At 40.2% G+C, this 15,879-nt stretch overlaps 1 protein-coding gene across 2 annotated transcripts in view; it reads right to left on the bottom strand.

The window, feature by feature from the left end:
• Positions 1-15,011, bottom strand: part of ZFYVE28 (zinc finger FYVE-type containing 28) — a 77,019-nt gene extending 62,008 nt beyond the window's left edge. For both annotated transcript variants that reach the window (XM_065634329.1, XM_065634331.1), the window contains exon 1: positions 14,877-15,011. The gene's annotated coding sequence lies outside the window, so the exon portion shown is untranslated. The remainder of the gene's footprint in view (positions 1-14,876) is intronic.
• Between the last annotated feature and the right edge of the window lie 868 nt (positions 15,012-15,879).

The following is a 15,879-nucleotide window of genomic DNA, read 5'->3' as shown; positions in this document are numbered from 1 at the left end:
GCACTAAATAATTACATCTGCTCAAGTGGAGCGATTGTTACACATGAAGTGGTGTGCTGGTTTGACTGAAAGCAAGTTAATTTTCTTCATGCAGTTAGAAACCTTTCTTTTTTTGTAGCTAGCATTACTTGGATTTCATTTGAGAGCAAAAAGATAACACCCCGGGACAGAGTTAATATTTTTAATTGCTCTGGTCTGGGAATCAAGGACATTCTGAGCTCTGCCCATGGGTGTGAGGCAGCTGGGAAGGGGGGCACGGCTGGGGCAGAGCTTGGCTGACAGACTGATCAATAAGAGTATTCCATCTCATTAGCATCATGCTTCGTATTTAATGCAGGGGGTGGAGTGAACGATCGGCTATCATGGTTATATTGCTAGCTCGGGTTAAACCACAAGTGGTGAACACCAGCTCATCAGTTTTCAAAAGCAAGAGGTCACAGATATTTGAGCACAGCTTCCAATGAAAACGGTTCTTTAACAAAGAGGTAGTATTTATTTATTGGCTAAAATGACATTTTTCGCTAAGCCAGTGTGCATTTTTTTGACAAATTACATTTAAATTTAACTTACAACTGTTTTGAGCATCTCTGTCTCTAACATGAAGACCTAATCACAGAATTAATTTCCTTCTTTTCTTACTACTCACCCAAATATAGCTCTCAGTAAACAAAAGAGGAATCCCCATTTACAGAAGGGCTGTTTATAACTAACATCAACTTGAGAGATTACATTAAGCACAGCATCATTAAGGGGCATCATCCTCTCTCTCTCTGCAGAAAAGAGCATTTTCGCATCTCAAAAATGTAAGTGTTCCTGATGCTACCATAAGGAAAAACAAAACAAAACTGTTTTACTCCTCCACACCAAAAAGCCACTAATATTAGACATGACCGTCTTTACTAAAATGAAGTATAACAAAATTTGTACTGAAAGACTGTTCTCAGGACAGAGTTTTTCAGCCAAGCCTTCCTTTATCAGTAAGCGAAAACTTAAGAATTTTGTCCACAGTGAATCAAAATGTTACTGGATAAACATCATGGATACAAACATGCTCTTACAGCAGCGTATGCATACTTGAGCCATTCTATAAAGACTCCAAAATGTTTGTCTTATATTAAAAGACAGTTGAAAATAAGCCAGTAGGTAACCTGGTACACAAACATTCCCTTTTACAGTTTCATAGCAACAGAAAAATAAGAGACATTCGCTTTGAATGTAGGTATCTGCTGGAATAAACACAAAATGGGCTTTCTGCTTCGCCAGTACCAGGCCACTGCCCACCTAGCTTGGTACAGGGTACCAAAACTGTACTTAAAGATTACCCAAGCACAAAAGAATTTCAGCCTGGCACAGAGCTGGCAGCACATTCTTCGCTTTGCTCCAAAGCTGCTCTGCAGAACAGAAGCAACATCATCACGACTTGGTGCCACCTCTGCCGTGCCTTTCCCCAGCGCCGCAGGGGCAGCGCCCTGCACCCCCATGCATCCCGCAGGGGCAGCGCCCTGCATCCCCCTGCATCCCGCAGGGGCAGCGCCCTGCATCCCCCTGCATCCCGCAGGGGCAGCGCCCTGCACCCCCCTGCATCTCCCTGCATCCCGCAGGGGCAGCGCCCTGCATCCCCCTGCATCCCACAGGGGCAGCGCCCTGCACCCCCCTGCATCCCACAGGGGCAGCGCCCTGCACCCCCCTGCATCCCGCAGGGGCAGCGCCCTGCACCCCCCTGCATCCCCCTGCATCCCGCAGGGGCAGCGCCCTGCACCCCCCTGCATCCCCCTGCATCCCGCAGGGGCAGCGCCCTGCACCCCCCTGCACCCCCCTGCATCCCGCAGGGGCAGCGCCCTGCACCCCCCTGCATCCCGCAGGGGCAGCGCCCTGCATCCCCACGCACTCTGTGCGCAGCTGCCGTGGAACCAGTTTTCCTCCTGACGGCTCTCTGCTGCAAGTTAATTCCCTGACCTGCGGTGTGCAGCATCTGCAATCCTCTCTGCCCAAGGCCTAGTAGGCGGTTTCTCCGAACGACCTATTTGATCCATATGAGCAAGTGGAAACATACGAAAAAGCTTGTTAACGTGGGAAACTACAATTTAAGACTATGGTACTACACACTGTTACGATCCTGTTTTCAAAGCAAAAATATCTTACAATATTCATCACTCCCTACATAACATCAAAGATGAATTAAAACTCGGAAAGAAAATAAAATTCTTGCTTAGTTGACAGAGTTGTACTGATGGTCTAATTTTTGGTCAGGCATTTCATCTTTTTAAGCCATTGTACTAATCATTCTATAGGGAAAAATAATACAAGTGACCAAAAGTTTCCCAACAACGAAGAAAAGCTGTTAAACACACAAATTAAAAAAAACCCAAATTATTTTATTTACTAATCAGAAATGTTTATTGCTACGCATTCATTTTCTATTTAGCTAAGTTATATCATTGATCACTTAAAATTTCTGGGGAAAAAAAAAGTAAATTTAAAATCTGCAGTTGCAGCCTGAGTCCCAACAGGGGGTGTGTGGGGGGGAAAATCAATCAACTTTTCTGACAGGCTCTTTAGTGTATTTAGCACAATTATATCCAAGTTCCTTTTCTTCATCCACAGTGCTTTGAAGTACAGTAAAACATCTGAAAAGGTTGACAACAAGCTGGCGTGTTTTCCAAAGCAACGTTACAAGCTTTCACTCAGTTGCAAACCCGAACAGCAAAGAGGTCCCTGACATGACTGTTGGAAGATGTCAGGCAGCATCGAGAAGAGAGCTGGTGGAGCAACACGACTCACACAAGTCACCACCATGAGGAGTTATGAAATGACAAATGTAACCAATTATAAACTAACTGAACTGGGGATAAAACTATAGGAAAAAAACAAACAAAAACTTAGAAACTCTACCATCACAGATAAACAGTACAGCAGAAATGTGTATTGTCTGGAATTTAAGGTTAATCTTGACATCACCACTTAACTTCTTTTCAGTTTCATTTTCTTTTCTGAGCTAGCACTGCCCCCACTCTAATTAAATTGGAGGAGACTGTATAAAAGAGAATAATTTTATTTGAACAAGGCTCGGCTCACTTCCCATCACCCAAATGCCCAGTTCTTCTGGCACTAATTTCTGGCTTTCTTACATCTGCATCAAGTCTCTGAAATACACACCTTGTAAGAATCTGTCTATAGCTCACCAGCTCTGTTATATTTTAGAAAAAGCTTCACGAATAAATACAAATGAATGAGCGTGATTCTCTCCTGACCACAGATCGGTAAGTAACACCCAAGCATTCTGATACAACAGAATGGGCTGGAGAGGATCCACTTTTAGTTCCTACTTCTTCCCCCTGCTGTTAAAAATATCTTTGTCTACTACAGTTTCTAAACTTTGGTAACACGAACGCTTCTTCCAGTCAACTTCCCCCCTCAATCTCAGTAACTACCCTGCTGTCTCCTTCATTGACCTCCACTAACAAAACTAATAGAATGTCTCAAGGGCTGCAAATTAAGCAGGCTCCAAAGACTTGACTATTACTGTAGCCAAAAGTACTCCTGGCTCAATCCACGCTGTTTAACCTTTATATCAATTAACGAAACAACATCAGGAATAGATTCTTGCCTACTTCTAACCAATCATTAGGTTTCAGAATACAGTGGGAAGTTTTACAGCTTTAGTCTGACTTGTCTCCTTTAATGAGATCTATTTCTGCCTAATTCTACAAGAAAATGTTCTTCGAGGGACAGATGCAATCAAACACGAAGACGCTGCACCTCTGAACTGCCTCATTGTGCACAGTGATTATGGAACATCGTCCCAGGCTGCTCTTGTCAAGAATGTTAATGAATACAATTAGTATTTCTTAGATAACTTGCTGCCAATCCACTATGACAGTGGCATTGTCCTGTGAGTTATTTAACAGCTCTTCACAGATACCCTCCTCATCAGGGGATGCTCATTAATGCTGACTTTCTTTTTAAAAATTGCTTTCTCTTCAGTATGGATACAATTCAGATAAAGCACAGAATAAAAGGCCACATGGTGGTGGGGTTTTTTTCCTACCTAGAGATTCTTTATTCTCATACCACTTAAACTTATCAGATAACAGGAGACACCTTCAAGATAAATTTCTTTTACACCTGAAATAGCCACTTTTCATCAAAGACGGGCAGCAAACAGCATAAGGCCATTTTGCAGGGTAAAGCACTAGACAGAAAAATCAACTGAGAAGTCGGCTCCTTATCTCACCCATTTTCCAGCTCCTGTTCCCATGTCCAGGCTGTCACAGGCTGTGTCACCAGCAACCTACTCATACCGGGGCCACATGCGAACGGTTCCAGGGCCCTGATCCACAGCAACCCAGGTCATTTCACTGCTGAAGTTCAGAGAATGACTCCGCAAATCCGTGCATCAGTGCAGGTGAAGATGCGGTTTCCTAGAGGTCTGAGGCTGACCACAGCTTACTTAAACTGGCTGTGGATAAGGATCTACCCACCCACCGCTCCCTCTCCATCTCTGCTGCGGGTTCTCCTCCAGCTGTACGTCAGCACTTCCACATGCACAGCGAATCCATAGGACCATTTGGCAGAAAGTGTGACCCCAAAGTCCCCTCTACAACCAGGGTTGCAGGTGATCCCACCCTCTCCATGGCTGTTCGCTCAGTGCTGGAACACGAGCTGGGCTCCTGGAGCTCACGGACTGGTGCTGGAAGGATGGACGGACAGACAAGGCTCTGTCTCTTTGGATGGCAGCACAGTCTCAAATCAGGTGAAGCTGATGGGAAGCTGAGCTTTGAGGGGGTGCCACCCCAAAGTGTGGGGATAGGAACCAGGATAGTGTAAATTTGGAATGGAAAACCTTACTGCCAACAAACCATGGAATTATGCCTAAGCAGCTACGTGTGACAATACAGAAATACATGTCTGTGCAGGGCCTTTTATAAACGCAAAGTTTTTTTATCTTGTTGGCCCATACTCAACCACATATCCAAGTAATAAAGCTAAGAGTTTTACTGAAACTAAAATGTTTATAACATTTCCACCCGGTGCCCAAGGGCTTGCTTGAATCAAAGACTGGGCAATCCACATGCACAGCTGCTAAATTTGTCATAGGACTCTGACCAAAACCTTTCAAATCTACATAAATATTTTTTCTGAAATCTTCTATGCATTTCCATTAATACAGTTACAAAACCTAGCAGTGCTAATCCACAGCACCAGTAGATTCAAGAGCCTTTACCTGCTATGAGAGAAAGAACACACTTTCCATTAAAAAACAATGGAAAATCTGATTTCACTGAATACAGAGTTAATTAAGAGAGTGATGTTGAAGTTCTGCAGCTGTAGACAAAATACAAAGAAAGGCTAAGGTTGTATTATACCATCAATAAAGAGTTATCCAACAACAGTTCAATCCAGAACTGCAGAGCCCAAATCTTAGGATAACTCTATTCTAACACAGAGTTTTGGGGCCTTGGATCACTTCCACCACCTGTATATTTTAAATGAGTAATTTAGGGATCTCCTAATAAGTTACAAAAAAATAATGCTGCCTTCCTTGTTTAAGAAGGCCCTCAAAATTTTATTTTCTCAATTTTCAAATACTATGTCCTTTTAAACTCTTACTTGCATTGCAGAATAAGCCAGTCACAAATATGTTAATTAGATCTACAGAGGGAACTCTTCACCTTCCAGTTACAGAACTACATTATTTTTCAATCAAATTTGAAAAAGCCCGATGGAGGAAAAACATAAATAATGAACAGGGCTGACACTGAGGCCGGAGGTTTGTAGGAATGTGTAAAAATGGAAAATAATTTTTAATCCCAGTCATCACTCCAAGACAAAAGCAGACATGATTCCGCAAGCCTGCTAGAATTCATTCTTGTTTATTTACGAGACTGCATCAGACCTAACCAGAGAGAAGAAAAAAAAAAAAAGAGACCTTCTCACAGTATCAGAACAATCCTAAAGCAAAAATTACAAGAGTCTACATCAATAAGACAATTTATCTCAGTGCCTCAGTTGCACAAATCAATTCAACAAGCTTTGCAGCCTAAAGATGATCACTTATGCTTCCACATGCACTACAATACTGTTTTATTATGAGCACTATATAAGTGGAACAACAACGACTTCAGCAGCAGTTACAGATACCCCAGGGCAACTGAGAAGTCAAAGAATACAAATATCTGTTGCTTGGTATTTGCTTAGGTAATCTTCATGCACAGAAACCTTGAGAAATCCAAGTGTATTCTCAGGGCAAAACCAAGAGTTTATTGTGTACATCATATGGTAGTATCAAGAGCACTACATTTTTAAATTAAGTTCTGGGATTCTTTCTGAACTATGCAACAAGGGTGCATAAAAAGTCAGCTTAACTTGTTTCACAGCTGGAAGAACCATGTACTTGGTGCAAAACTGCTGTTAGTCACCTCAACACTACTTTTGAAAGTGTTGACAAGGTAGCACTGCTCTGTAAAAAACAAAAATCCAGCAGGAGAGAGTAGATGGCAGAAACAAAAAGTAAGCACTGCTAACCAACACAGCACACTTTCTGCAGAATTCATTTCACACAAGTGTTTATTTCCCCAACCCTTTAAAATGGGAAGTTTTTGCGTGCAAGTCGTGCAAGAGCTTGTAGTAACAACGCCTGCTCTCCGATGCCTGATCTTCCAACATCAAACTTTTCCTTATCACAAGCTGTTTGCATTCCAACCACTCCAAACTTCTTTGAAGCAATACTAACTTGCTAATACATATAACTCTTTCAAAAACAAACAATTATTTTTAAAGTACTGTCTTAAAGTCTCAATTTTTTCCACCAAGAACACTGTGCTGCCATGAGCTAACACACATTCTTTCTCAAGCGTAAGTTTGGGGCAGAAGACGGTCCTTGTATCTTTATATCACTAAAGGAACCTGGAGTTATCGCTGAACTATTTAAGCTTCTTCTCTCTGGCTAATTGTAAAGGTACAATGACTGAACATGCTACCCTAATGGGTAACAGTTTATTTTCCTCCCATCACCTTGAACTCCAGCCACTCAGTTAGTCATTTATTGTTAAATTACACACTAACAGTAACAATAGGGCAGAGTTAAATTCATCTGTTCTCTCACACTCCAAAATATTTTGTAATGCCTCCTATAATAATATGTAGAAGTCCTTTTTGTACCCAATGCATAATATATATGTTGATAAACATCTAAAGTCTTCCCTTTCTTTAATGAAAACGTATGACACCTTGGCACATGAGAAAACATGAGAAAAAGAAAATGCACAATATTCCACAAAATATTCTTCTTAATAATCCATTATTCACATTTTAAATACATATATACACACAGTGTTATAGTATTGGTGTTGTATTCCCTGAAAATAGATGAAATGGTTAACAATTTATGAATTACTACATACAGAAAAAGCCAGACTTTGTTTTAAGTACATTACAGTCACAATGAAAATTAAATTCCACTGCTGAGAACTGCTTTTTAAAAAAAAATAATTTGCCACCTTGTCTGATCATACCAGCATTATAGAAAAATTGAAAGAAAGAAGTTTTTTCTTATATGGTTAAGTGAAAAAGCTAACAGAAAACCGATTTAATCCGCAAGTATGGAAATCTCACCAAATAAATAGTTTGCACATATTGTTAGTCTTGCTAACATGGTGCTACCAGGTGCATATGGAGGAAAGAAGGCAAATTGCAGCGTATTTAATCTCGAGACTACATAAACAATTCAGTGACTGATACTATAATTTATCCTTCATTGCAACAGTGAAAAATAAAAATTAAAAGGAGAAACGTAGCAGAGCTGACAGCAATCCTCTGATGGCACTACTGAAGAATGTGGAAGAACTATAAAGCCCCTGATAGTCAGACATGTCACATTACATTAATTCCTACAGAACTGGATCTGGTAGAGTCTCATACTTCCCAAGTGCTGAGAAAAGTCAGTTTTAAAATGACCTGGTTCCACTGTCCTCATTTAGCCTTTAAATGCTCTGGGAATTACACCTGTGTGTCTCAGGTCCACTATGTCAATATTCAAGACGCCAACATGTCCATTTTTCGCAATATAAAAAGTATGATCTAGAGCAGATAATCATGCATTAAGAAATGAAATGTCATCATATTTTTTTAAATAGAATATTGGAAGACTTCATAACCTCAGAAATTAAGAGCCTTCTACAGCCGTGTTCTCCTTCACAAGGAAGAAAGTGCCACATATTTTAATATGAACAAAACTTGTGACACCCAGACCAAAAAAAAGCCACCACAAGAATCCTGTTCTAACTGAAGTATAGATAAACTATTAATCGTGCTCTCCTGATATCTCCTCATGCTTTAAATGGATGACTACCTCATCTTCCAAAGACAGTGTTTTTCCATAGGAGTTGGCATGTGATGAATGGGTCACTGTGAGCAGATGGTGCAGCAGAACCTCACCTTGCGGTCCCTTCGATAACAACCTATGCCCTCCCCAGCATGCACTATTTAATATAATCACATCCCTTTTCCACTGATAAAAAATTAATTGTATTTTGTATACAAAGATAAGTTCCCTTTTCATTATTTAGCAACTTGTCAGTCTAGCTTCAGTTACACTCTCGTGCATTATTGATTGCCACCTGTGTTGTCGTTCCATGCTACATCATCTTCTATTTATTTTTAAATACATATAAAAATTCAGAAGTCATACTCTGAAGATCCTCTCCATTTCCCACAACAGAGAAAGCCGTCCATGTTCTATGACGGAGTTCACTGCAGCTCACTCAGGGTTCTCCTCCACTCGGGAAATTGTACTGGGCATTTTGCAAACCCTGCAACAACTCCAGCATTGTGTGTGATGGTGGTGGGTTTTTTTGTTTATTTGCTTTTAATTAAAGAAAAAAAGCAATCTAGAAATGTACCCATGTGCACATTGCAAGCTGAGGTCAAAGGCAACCTGACTGGTTTCCCTGTATCAGGCAGAAATTGGTAGCTACCTCCTTAAGTAATCCATTGTCAAACAACATCACTGGTTCAATGACACTAAAGAGCATTTGACGAAGAGCCTCCCCCACTTTCAGACTTGTCTTAACCATCCAGCTCCAGAAAGCAAATAATGTTTTTAAGGTTTTAAGATATGCAAAAAGCATATTTCAAAGATAAAGAGCATTCAACAAGGCCAAGGATAAGGTCCTGGGCCCGGGCTGGGGTAACCCCAAACACAGAGGCTATGCAATGAGTGGACTGAGAGCAGCCCCGAGAAGGATGACTTGGGGATACTGGGGAATGAAAAGCAGGACAGGAGGTGACAATGTGCACCTGCAGAAAGCCAATGGTGTCCTGGGCTGCCTCAAAAGGCCAAGGGAGGTGATTCTGACCCTCTGCTCCACTCTGCTGAGGCCCCACGTGGAGTCCTGTGTCCAGCTCTCAGGTCCTGAGTACAGGAAAGACATGGACTGCTGGAGACAGGCTGAGAGAGCCGGGGTTCAGCCTGCAGAAGAGAAGGCTCCAGGGAGACCTTATAGCAGCCTTCCAGTACCTTAAGGGGACCTACAGGAAAGATAGGCAGGGACTCTTTATCAGGGAGTTTAGCGATAAAGGGTAACCGTTTTAAACTGGAAGACTTGGATTAGGTCTTAGGAAGAAAATCTTCCCCATGAGGGTGGTGAGGCTCTGGCACAGGCTGCCCAGAGAAGCTGTGGATGCCCCATCCCTGGAAGTGTTCAAGGCCAGGCTGGATGGAGCTGTGAGCAACCTGGTCGAGTGGAAAGTGTCCCTGCTCACGGCAGGGGGGTTCAAACTAGATGACCTTCAAGGTCCCTTCCAACCCAAACCATTCTGTGATTCTATGATTTTCACATACCTCTCTGTTACAAAGGAAATTCCCCAGATGGGCTCCCAGCAGCATTGTACCCTCTACCATCTTATTGTTTCCCACAGCCCATTTTCATCCTCTTTCCACACTCTACAGTCAGCTCCTTCAGCCTTTAGGTCCGAACCACTCTAACACACACTCCTTTACAATAAGGGCAAAGCTTTGTTTTCATTGATGCTTTCAGTTGTTAAATTGAGCTGGAAGAAATATGGAGATATGTCTGGTTGAAACACAGAATTTTTTATAATCTTCATCATGTATTTTATACTGCTACATAAACTGAGACAGAGAAGTGATGACACAACACTGAAATATGCTTCGGCTTTCTCTATGGGGTCCGATTCCTCAGCCACATTAACTTAGGCTATGATAGATAATGAGGCTCAGATTCATAGGTCTCTGCCTTTCACCCACTACGCAGAGGAGTGACCTATACATGAAGCAGCCCGCTAGAGGCTACATTTTAAAGCCTGATGTTACAGCAAACAAACTGCTGAGAGCTGACTTGAAAATGTTGGGCTGCAAATTGCAGTAATTCAAGAGGTGCTTCCCAAGCAGGCGAATAGCAGGAAAAGAGTGAAGAGCCAATATAATGCACTGCCAGTCAATGCAGTGTCAGTCACTCCTACCAGGGAGCCAGAGTCGTGTTTCACCAAGATTGTAAATTCCCCATTTTACCGCTCTGTGGTTCGGTGTGAGGGGTAACACAGCGAGTCGAGTCCGTGGTTTGCTTCAGGTCAGTGCTCTGACAGGCGCAAATTCCTTCCTAATGTGCTTTAGCAGATCAAATTACACATTGCTGAGGCACAATCTGCAGTTCAAGGAATAATTTTGATAAAACCATGCTGGGAACTGACTCATGCTCTTCTGAGGCCTTGTTACTATACAGAGAGAAATAATCTTCAGCATACTGAACCAGCAAGCACTATGATCCTAAAAACACTTTCACAATGTGAAGTACTGATGCACGTGTTCCAAGTCCTAACCAAATCTCTGGGTTAGAAACAAAGGGGTTTTTTTACTGTTTAATCTTAAATGAAACCAATGAAGTTCTGTAATACGTAACCATGAATCTAATTCCACTTAAATGGCTGAGAAATTGTTTTAAACCAGTTTATCAACTCGAGTAACAAGATATTAATCAATGTGAAAATAGCAATGATCAAGGCAAATTAATTTAGCAAATGACCACAAATGCATGAGTCATTAATTAAAAAGTATACATAAAGTACCATTACTTCTTATGAAATTCAACACTCTGTGATGTTGGGAGCAGCACAGGAAAGGACACCTTATTACACCACTGGTATAAAAATACAGCAATTAATTATTTGTGTTGCAGAGAAAAAAAAAAACCAAACCAGAAGCACCAGCACTGCATATTACTCAAGATTCACTAAGGCAAACATGTTTTCCTTAAGGAAAAAAACCAACAAACTTGCCCTTTATTACCATAAACCAAGTTCAACAAACCAAAGTATGACATGTTATCTACCCTTTTTTCCAGTTAAGAAAAACCTACACAGCTTCGCATCGTGCATTTCCACACACATAAGTTATTGCTCATTTTAACAGACACCAGTAGAGGAATAAGTGTTTTATTCTGTTAGATAGGTATTAACCACACTATAAACGCAAGATAACGTATTAATAGACATGTTATAATATTCTACCACTGACATGCAAACACCAAAACAAAACAAGGGATGTCATTTTTGTAACAAGCTACCATAACTGGAAAAAAGTGTTTAACAACATTAATATGAAAATGAAGCTTTGAAAACCATTGCCTTGATTCCTACTGATAGATACATGCCACCCAGCATCATGCTATACAGTCAACCCATAGCATTTGAAATCCAAATTGCAGGATCGTCAGAAGTTTTTGGAAGAGTTAATTTACTGTAAAAAGTGTGATTTTTATCATCAAATAGTACTAAGGCAAACCAGTACAAGACAAGGTTCAGAGCTGCAGTTCTTCACTAATGAGGAGTCAACAGTCTGAAGTTCTCTGCACATCCATGGGAACAGCACAGTGCCCCCACCTTCACCTTGCCTTGACTAATACTGCTGGTTTTGTCAAGATAGAAAACGTTAAGCATGTCCACTCTAAAGCATTACATCCTTCAGGCAGAGTCCTCCTGTTTTCTCTGAATCTCTTCAACCACTATAGTAAACTTGGAGCTCTTCAACAATAGTACCAAAAGTTGAAAATACAGACAAAACTAAAAAACTTAGCTCTTCAGATATGGTTAAGATCCAACAGATCATAACCTCTCTCTAAAAAGAATCAGTTTGTAAGACTTGTTGGTGTTTCATAAAAATCACACTAGTTTAAAGACATAAATAAAATTTAAAAACATCATCTGTTAGTCATGCAGGTACTATCAGTAAATCACCTGAAAATAAACAACCCAGGAACAATAATTTCAGAACCAGACGCAAAGGCCAAGGTCAAGGGGTTTTAGAAATCTTTGTCCCTAGAAAACAGTCTGGTAGAAAAATTGTGCCTCTGTAAGCTTAATGGAGATAACAAAATTGGAAATAGTCTGGAAAGCTTAATAATACATGGAAAAACAAGGACAAAATAGGAAAAAAAAAAAAAACACACAAAGACTGGGAGTCTGGTTAATTATATTCTACAGCCACAAAATCCTTTTCAAAAGCATTGCTTCAAGAGTCAGAAAGAACACTTTTCTAAAATAAAAAAAAGGTCTCAGAATTGTGTGCTGCTGTTGCAGGTACCACAGAGGTGTTGCACAACGCAGCTGTTCTCCGTCTTTTCACGTGCACAACTTCCATTACAACCATTCTGACCCCAGGCCCGGCTGCTGCTTCTCCATCTGCTGCTTCTCCATCTGCCTTTAACTGCACCATACCTTAAGCTGGTTTCTCTTCTCACCATGCAATATTTGATCAGTAAATACCTACATTCTCAATACTTGCTAAAATCCTGCTCTTTCTCATGTTTGGCATTTACATGACAAATTCTTAAAAGGAAAAAACCAAAAAACGTTGCTCTTACACACATTACTACAAAATAATGTAGGTCCTAATTAGCAAAGAGATTTGACAATGACCTGACCTATTCTGCAGAACTTCAAAAATTAGAAATTAAAAAAAAGCAGCTACAAGAAAACATAAAACCATCTCCATCTTTTCTTTCAGCTCCAGCAACAGATTGTTTTAGTAGCAGCAATCTGTTTGACTAACGCAAGGAAGAAATTACCAGGCATCAGAAGGTACTAAGAGTCACAAGGTGGTGAGTCACTATATAACAAGCCAAGCGAAGTGACCGAGGAGCTGTCGGAGTTGGTGTTTCCTGCGTTCCTACAGGTGAAACATCCAGAGAAATCACTATTTGAACAGAGCAGCTCCTCTGGTCTGCCTATGCTACAAGAAACACATCAGAAAACCTGTGCACCTGCAGAGAACTGAATTGTCACCTCCAGGGATAAAACAACAAACAAGGAGATTATCTCGCACCATGATATTGGTCATCCATCCTTATTTTCAGAAAGCCTTTCCTAAAAAAAGAGTCTGGAAATAATTTGCCTAGAAAGTTCGTGGAATGTCCATTACTGGAGGTTTGGGAGAACAAGTCAGATAAATATTTGTGAAAAGTGATTTAAGTACAGCTGAACCATCACACAGAAGACTGAAGTCAATGACCTTTCAGGATTACTCTCACCCCTCTTTTTTTCTGTCCAAGTCACTGAATTTTGACTATTATGAAACTCGGTTTCCAGTTTGGTAAACCCTTAAACTCCACATTTTTCTCCAGTGACAGTACCGTAGGAAACTGAAGATATTCAAAGTAGACGGAAGTATTAAAATTGTTTCTGACATAACAATAAACCGACTGTCAACTCTTTCTCTGTAAGTGCTCTTCAAAAAAACCTGCACTTTAAAAACTTACTTTTCTTGCAAGCAAGCAGTTGCTGACTTTTTCCTTTTCAGACTTAGCTAACTTAATTGTGAACATTTTCTACGGTGATCAGGGCACTGTTCTTCAAACCCATCTTAACTTGATTAGTGAAGAATTTTTTCCACATGATGAAGTCTGGCACATTTTACTATTGGTAGCAGTAAGAAACTCTAGCAAGGGATGAATCAAAAAACCTGCCATGTTTTACTAGGTAGAGATGTAACTGAATCTTTATCACTATGGTGTTTCCACTTGCAATTCTCTTGAATTGACAGCAAGTGTTTGCTTTTCACATAGAAATCCATCACCTGAGCATGGTATATTCTGGACTTGGGTCTCCTTTGATTTAAAATGCTTTTCCTGGGTGTGACTGGGAGAGGAAGTATCAAAGTATTCGTGCAAGTATGAAGACTACCACAAAAGTAGTTTCCACCTCTGAATTTGAATTTTATTATTGAAAAACTTAGTGTACAAAGGCACACATTGTGACAGGGAAAATTATATTTTTTGAATTGTTTTTCGATTTCTGAATCGCTTTTATCATAATAAATCAAATCCCCAAACCATCCAGGTTAGAGAGCTGGACACAGCTGAATTGGTCTCTGCAGTCTCTGGTTCTTCTCCCTTCAACTCCTGCTCAAAGTATAACCACAGTTTCTGCAAATACTCTCAGGAATCTTTTTTTTTAGGTGAACTACATTATAGAATGTGAACTTCGGGACAGATTCATACTTTGGAAATAAGTGACAGATAATAACCCTCATTTGCTTGGTTGCCCAGTAGTTCCTCTCATCTTCAAGACTTCATGTCCCAATAAGCTCTGTATGCTTGTTTTATATAAAGGAAACAAAGTCTTTGATTATGTTCTTATTTAATGGAAAACATCACCAGACTCTTAAATGAGATGAGGTAGATTTAATTTATGAATAGCGTTTTCAAAGGTACAACCTTTACACTATGGAAATGCATATATCTACCTAAGGTTAATTTTAAAGGGATTTGACAATAAAAACTAATTAATATAACAAATAACAATGTAACACATTTAATGTACACCAAAATGTCAGGAAAGTGGAATCAGGAAGGTTCGATTACCTGACAAGAGCGAAACTGGTTGACGAGCAGCGTACATCTCTGCGGGTCTTTTCTTCCATCCAAACTGTCCAGTTCAGCTGCCACTTGATTTAGTTCCTCATCAGCGTAGTAGAACTGGGCAAGGAGCTGCGGGTCTGTTCTCTGCATTGAAGACAGAGATACATACAATATTACATTTGCAAATAAAAAACCCCACTTCAGCTAATTATTTTTTTTATGTTTAAGCGAGAGTAGTGTGACAGCACAGAAAAGAATGATCTTGAGGCATCTACACACATTTACAATTTTTTTGTATCTTGAAGCAAAAAAAAAATCTCATGTAACAAACTCAGAGCATTAGTCAGCTACCATTATTGCCAAAATCATCCTGGTGTTCTCACTACTTGTGGCATAATTATCTGGTGGGGCAAACGACCAAATCACAAGTTTTGTTTCTGAAACAGAAGTACACTTTTAGTTAAAACAAACTAAAACTCTAAAACCTACCAAGCCCTGTGATAACCTATCGAGCCTTGTGGTAACCCCTGCAACAGGACACACGGTGCTATGGAGTCAGAATCCTCACTTTGAGGATCACAACAATCAAATCACAGAAGGGAAAAGTACTGAATCTACTAGATACGTTACCAGGGCCAAATAGATGTAAAGACTTCACAAAGCAAATAACAAAACTAAACAAGGCAGTAGACAGAGAAAACTAAGCCACAAGGGCTGCAAATGGCAAAGAACAGAATTATCATAATGGATTTTTGGCCACATTAAAACAAAATATCAATTATAATAGAACAATGCATCACCAAAAAATATTGAGAAGCATTAATAATAAAAGTTTACCCCATAAAAGGGGAATGTTTCTAATATTAAGAACTGGGAATTTTGATCCCTATGAAAGGTGTTATCAAAATACTGGAAAAATAACAGAAAATCAGTGTGTGTGGGAGGAGATAAGAATTTTGACTGTTAAAAGAGTGGAGATACAAGTGGGAGGAAGGAGGGAGCAGCT

The sequence above is a fragment of the Caloenas nicobarica genome, chromosome 4, assembly GCF_036013445.1.
Source record: "Caloenas nicobarica isolate bCalNic1 chromosome 4, bCalNic1.hap1, whole genome shotgun sequence".
NCBI lineage: Eukaryota > Metazoa > Chordata > Aves > Columbiformes > Columbidae > Caloenas > Caloenas nicobarica.
Note: the sequence above shows the minus strand (reverse complement) of the source record. Positions and strands in the feature narration are given on the sequence as shown.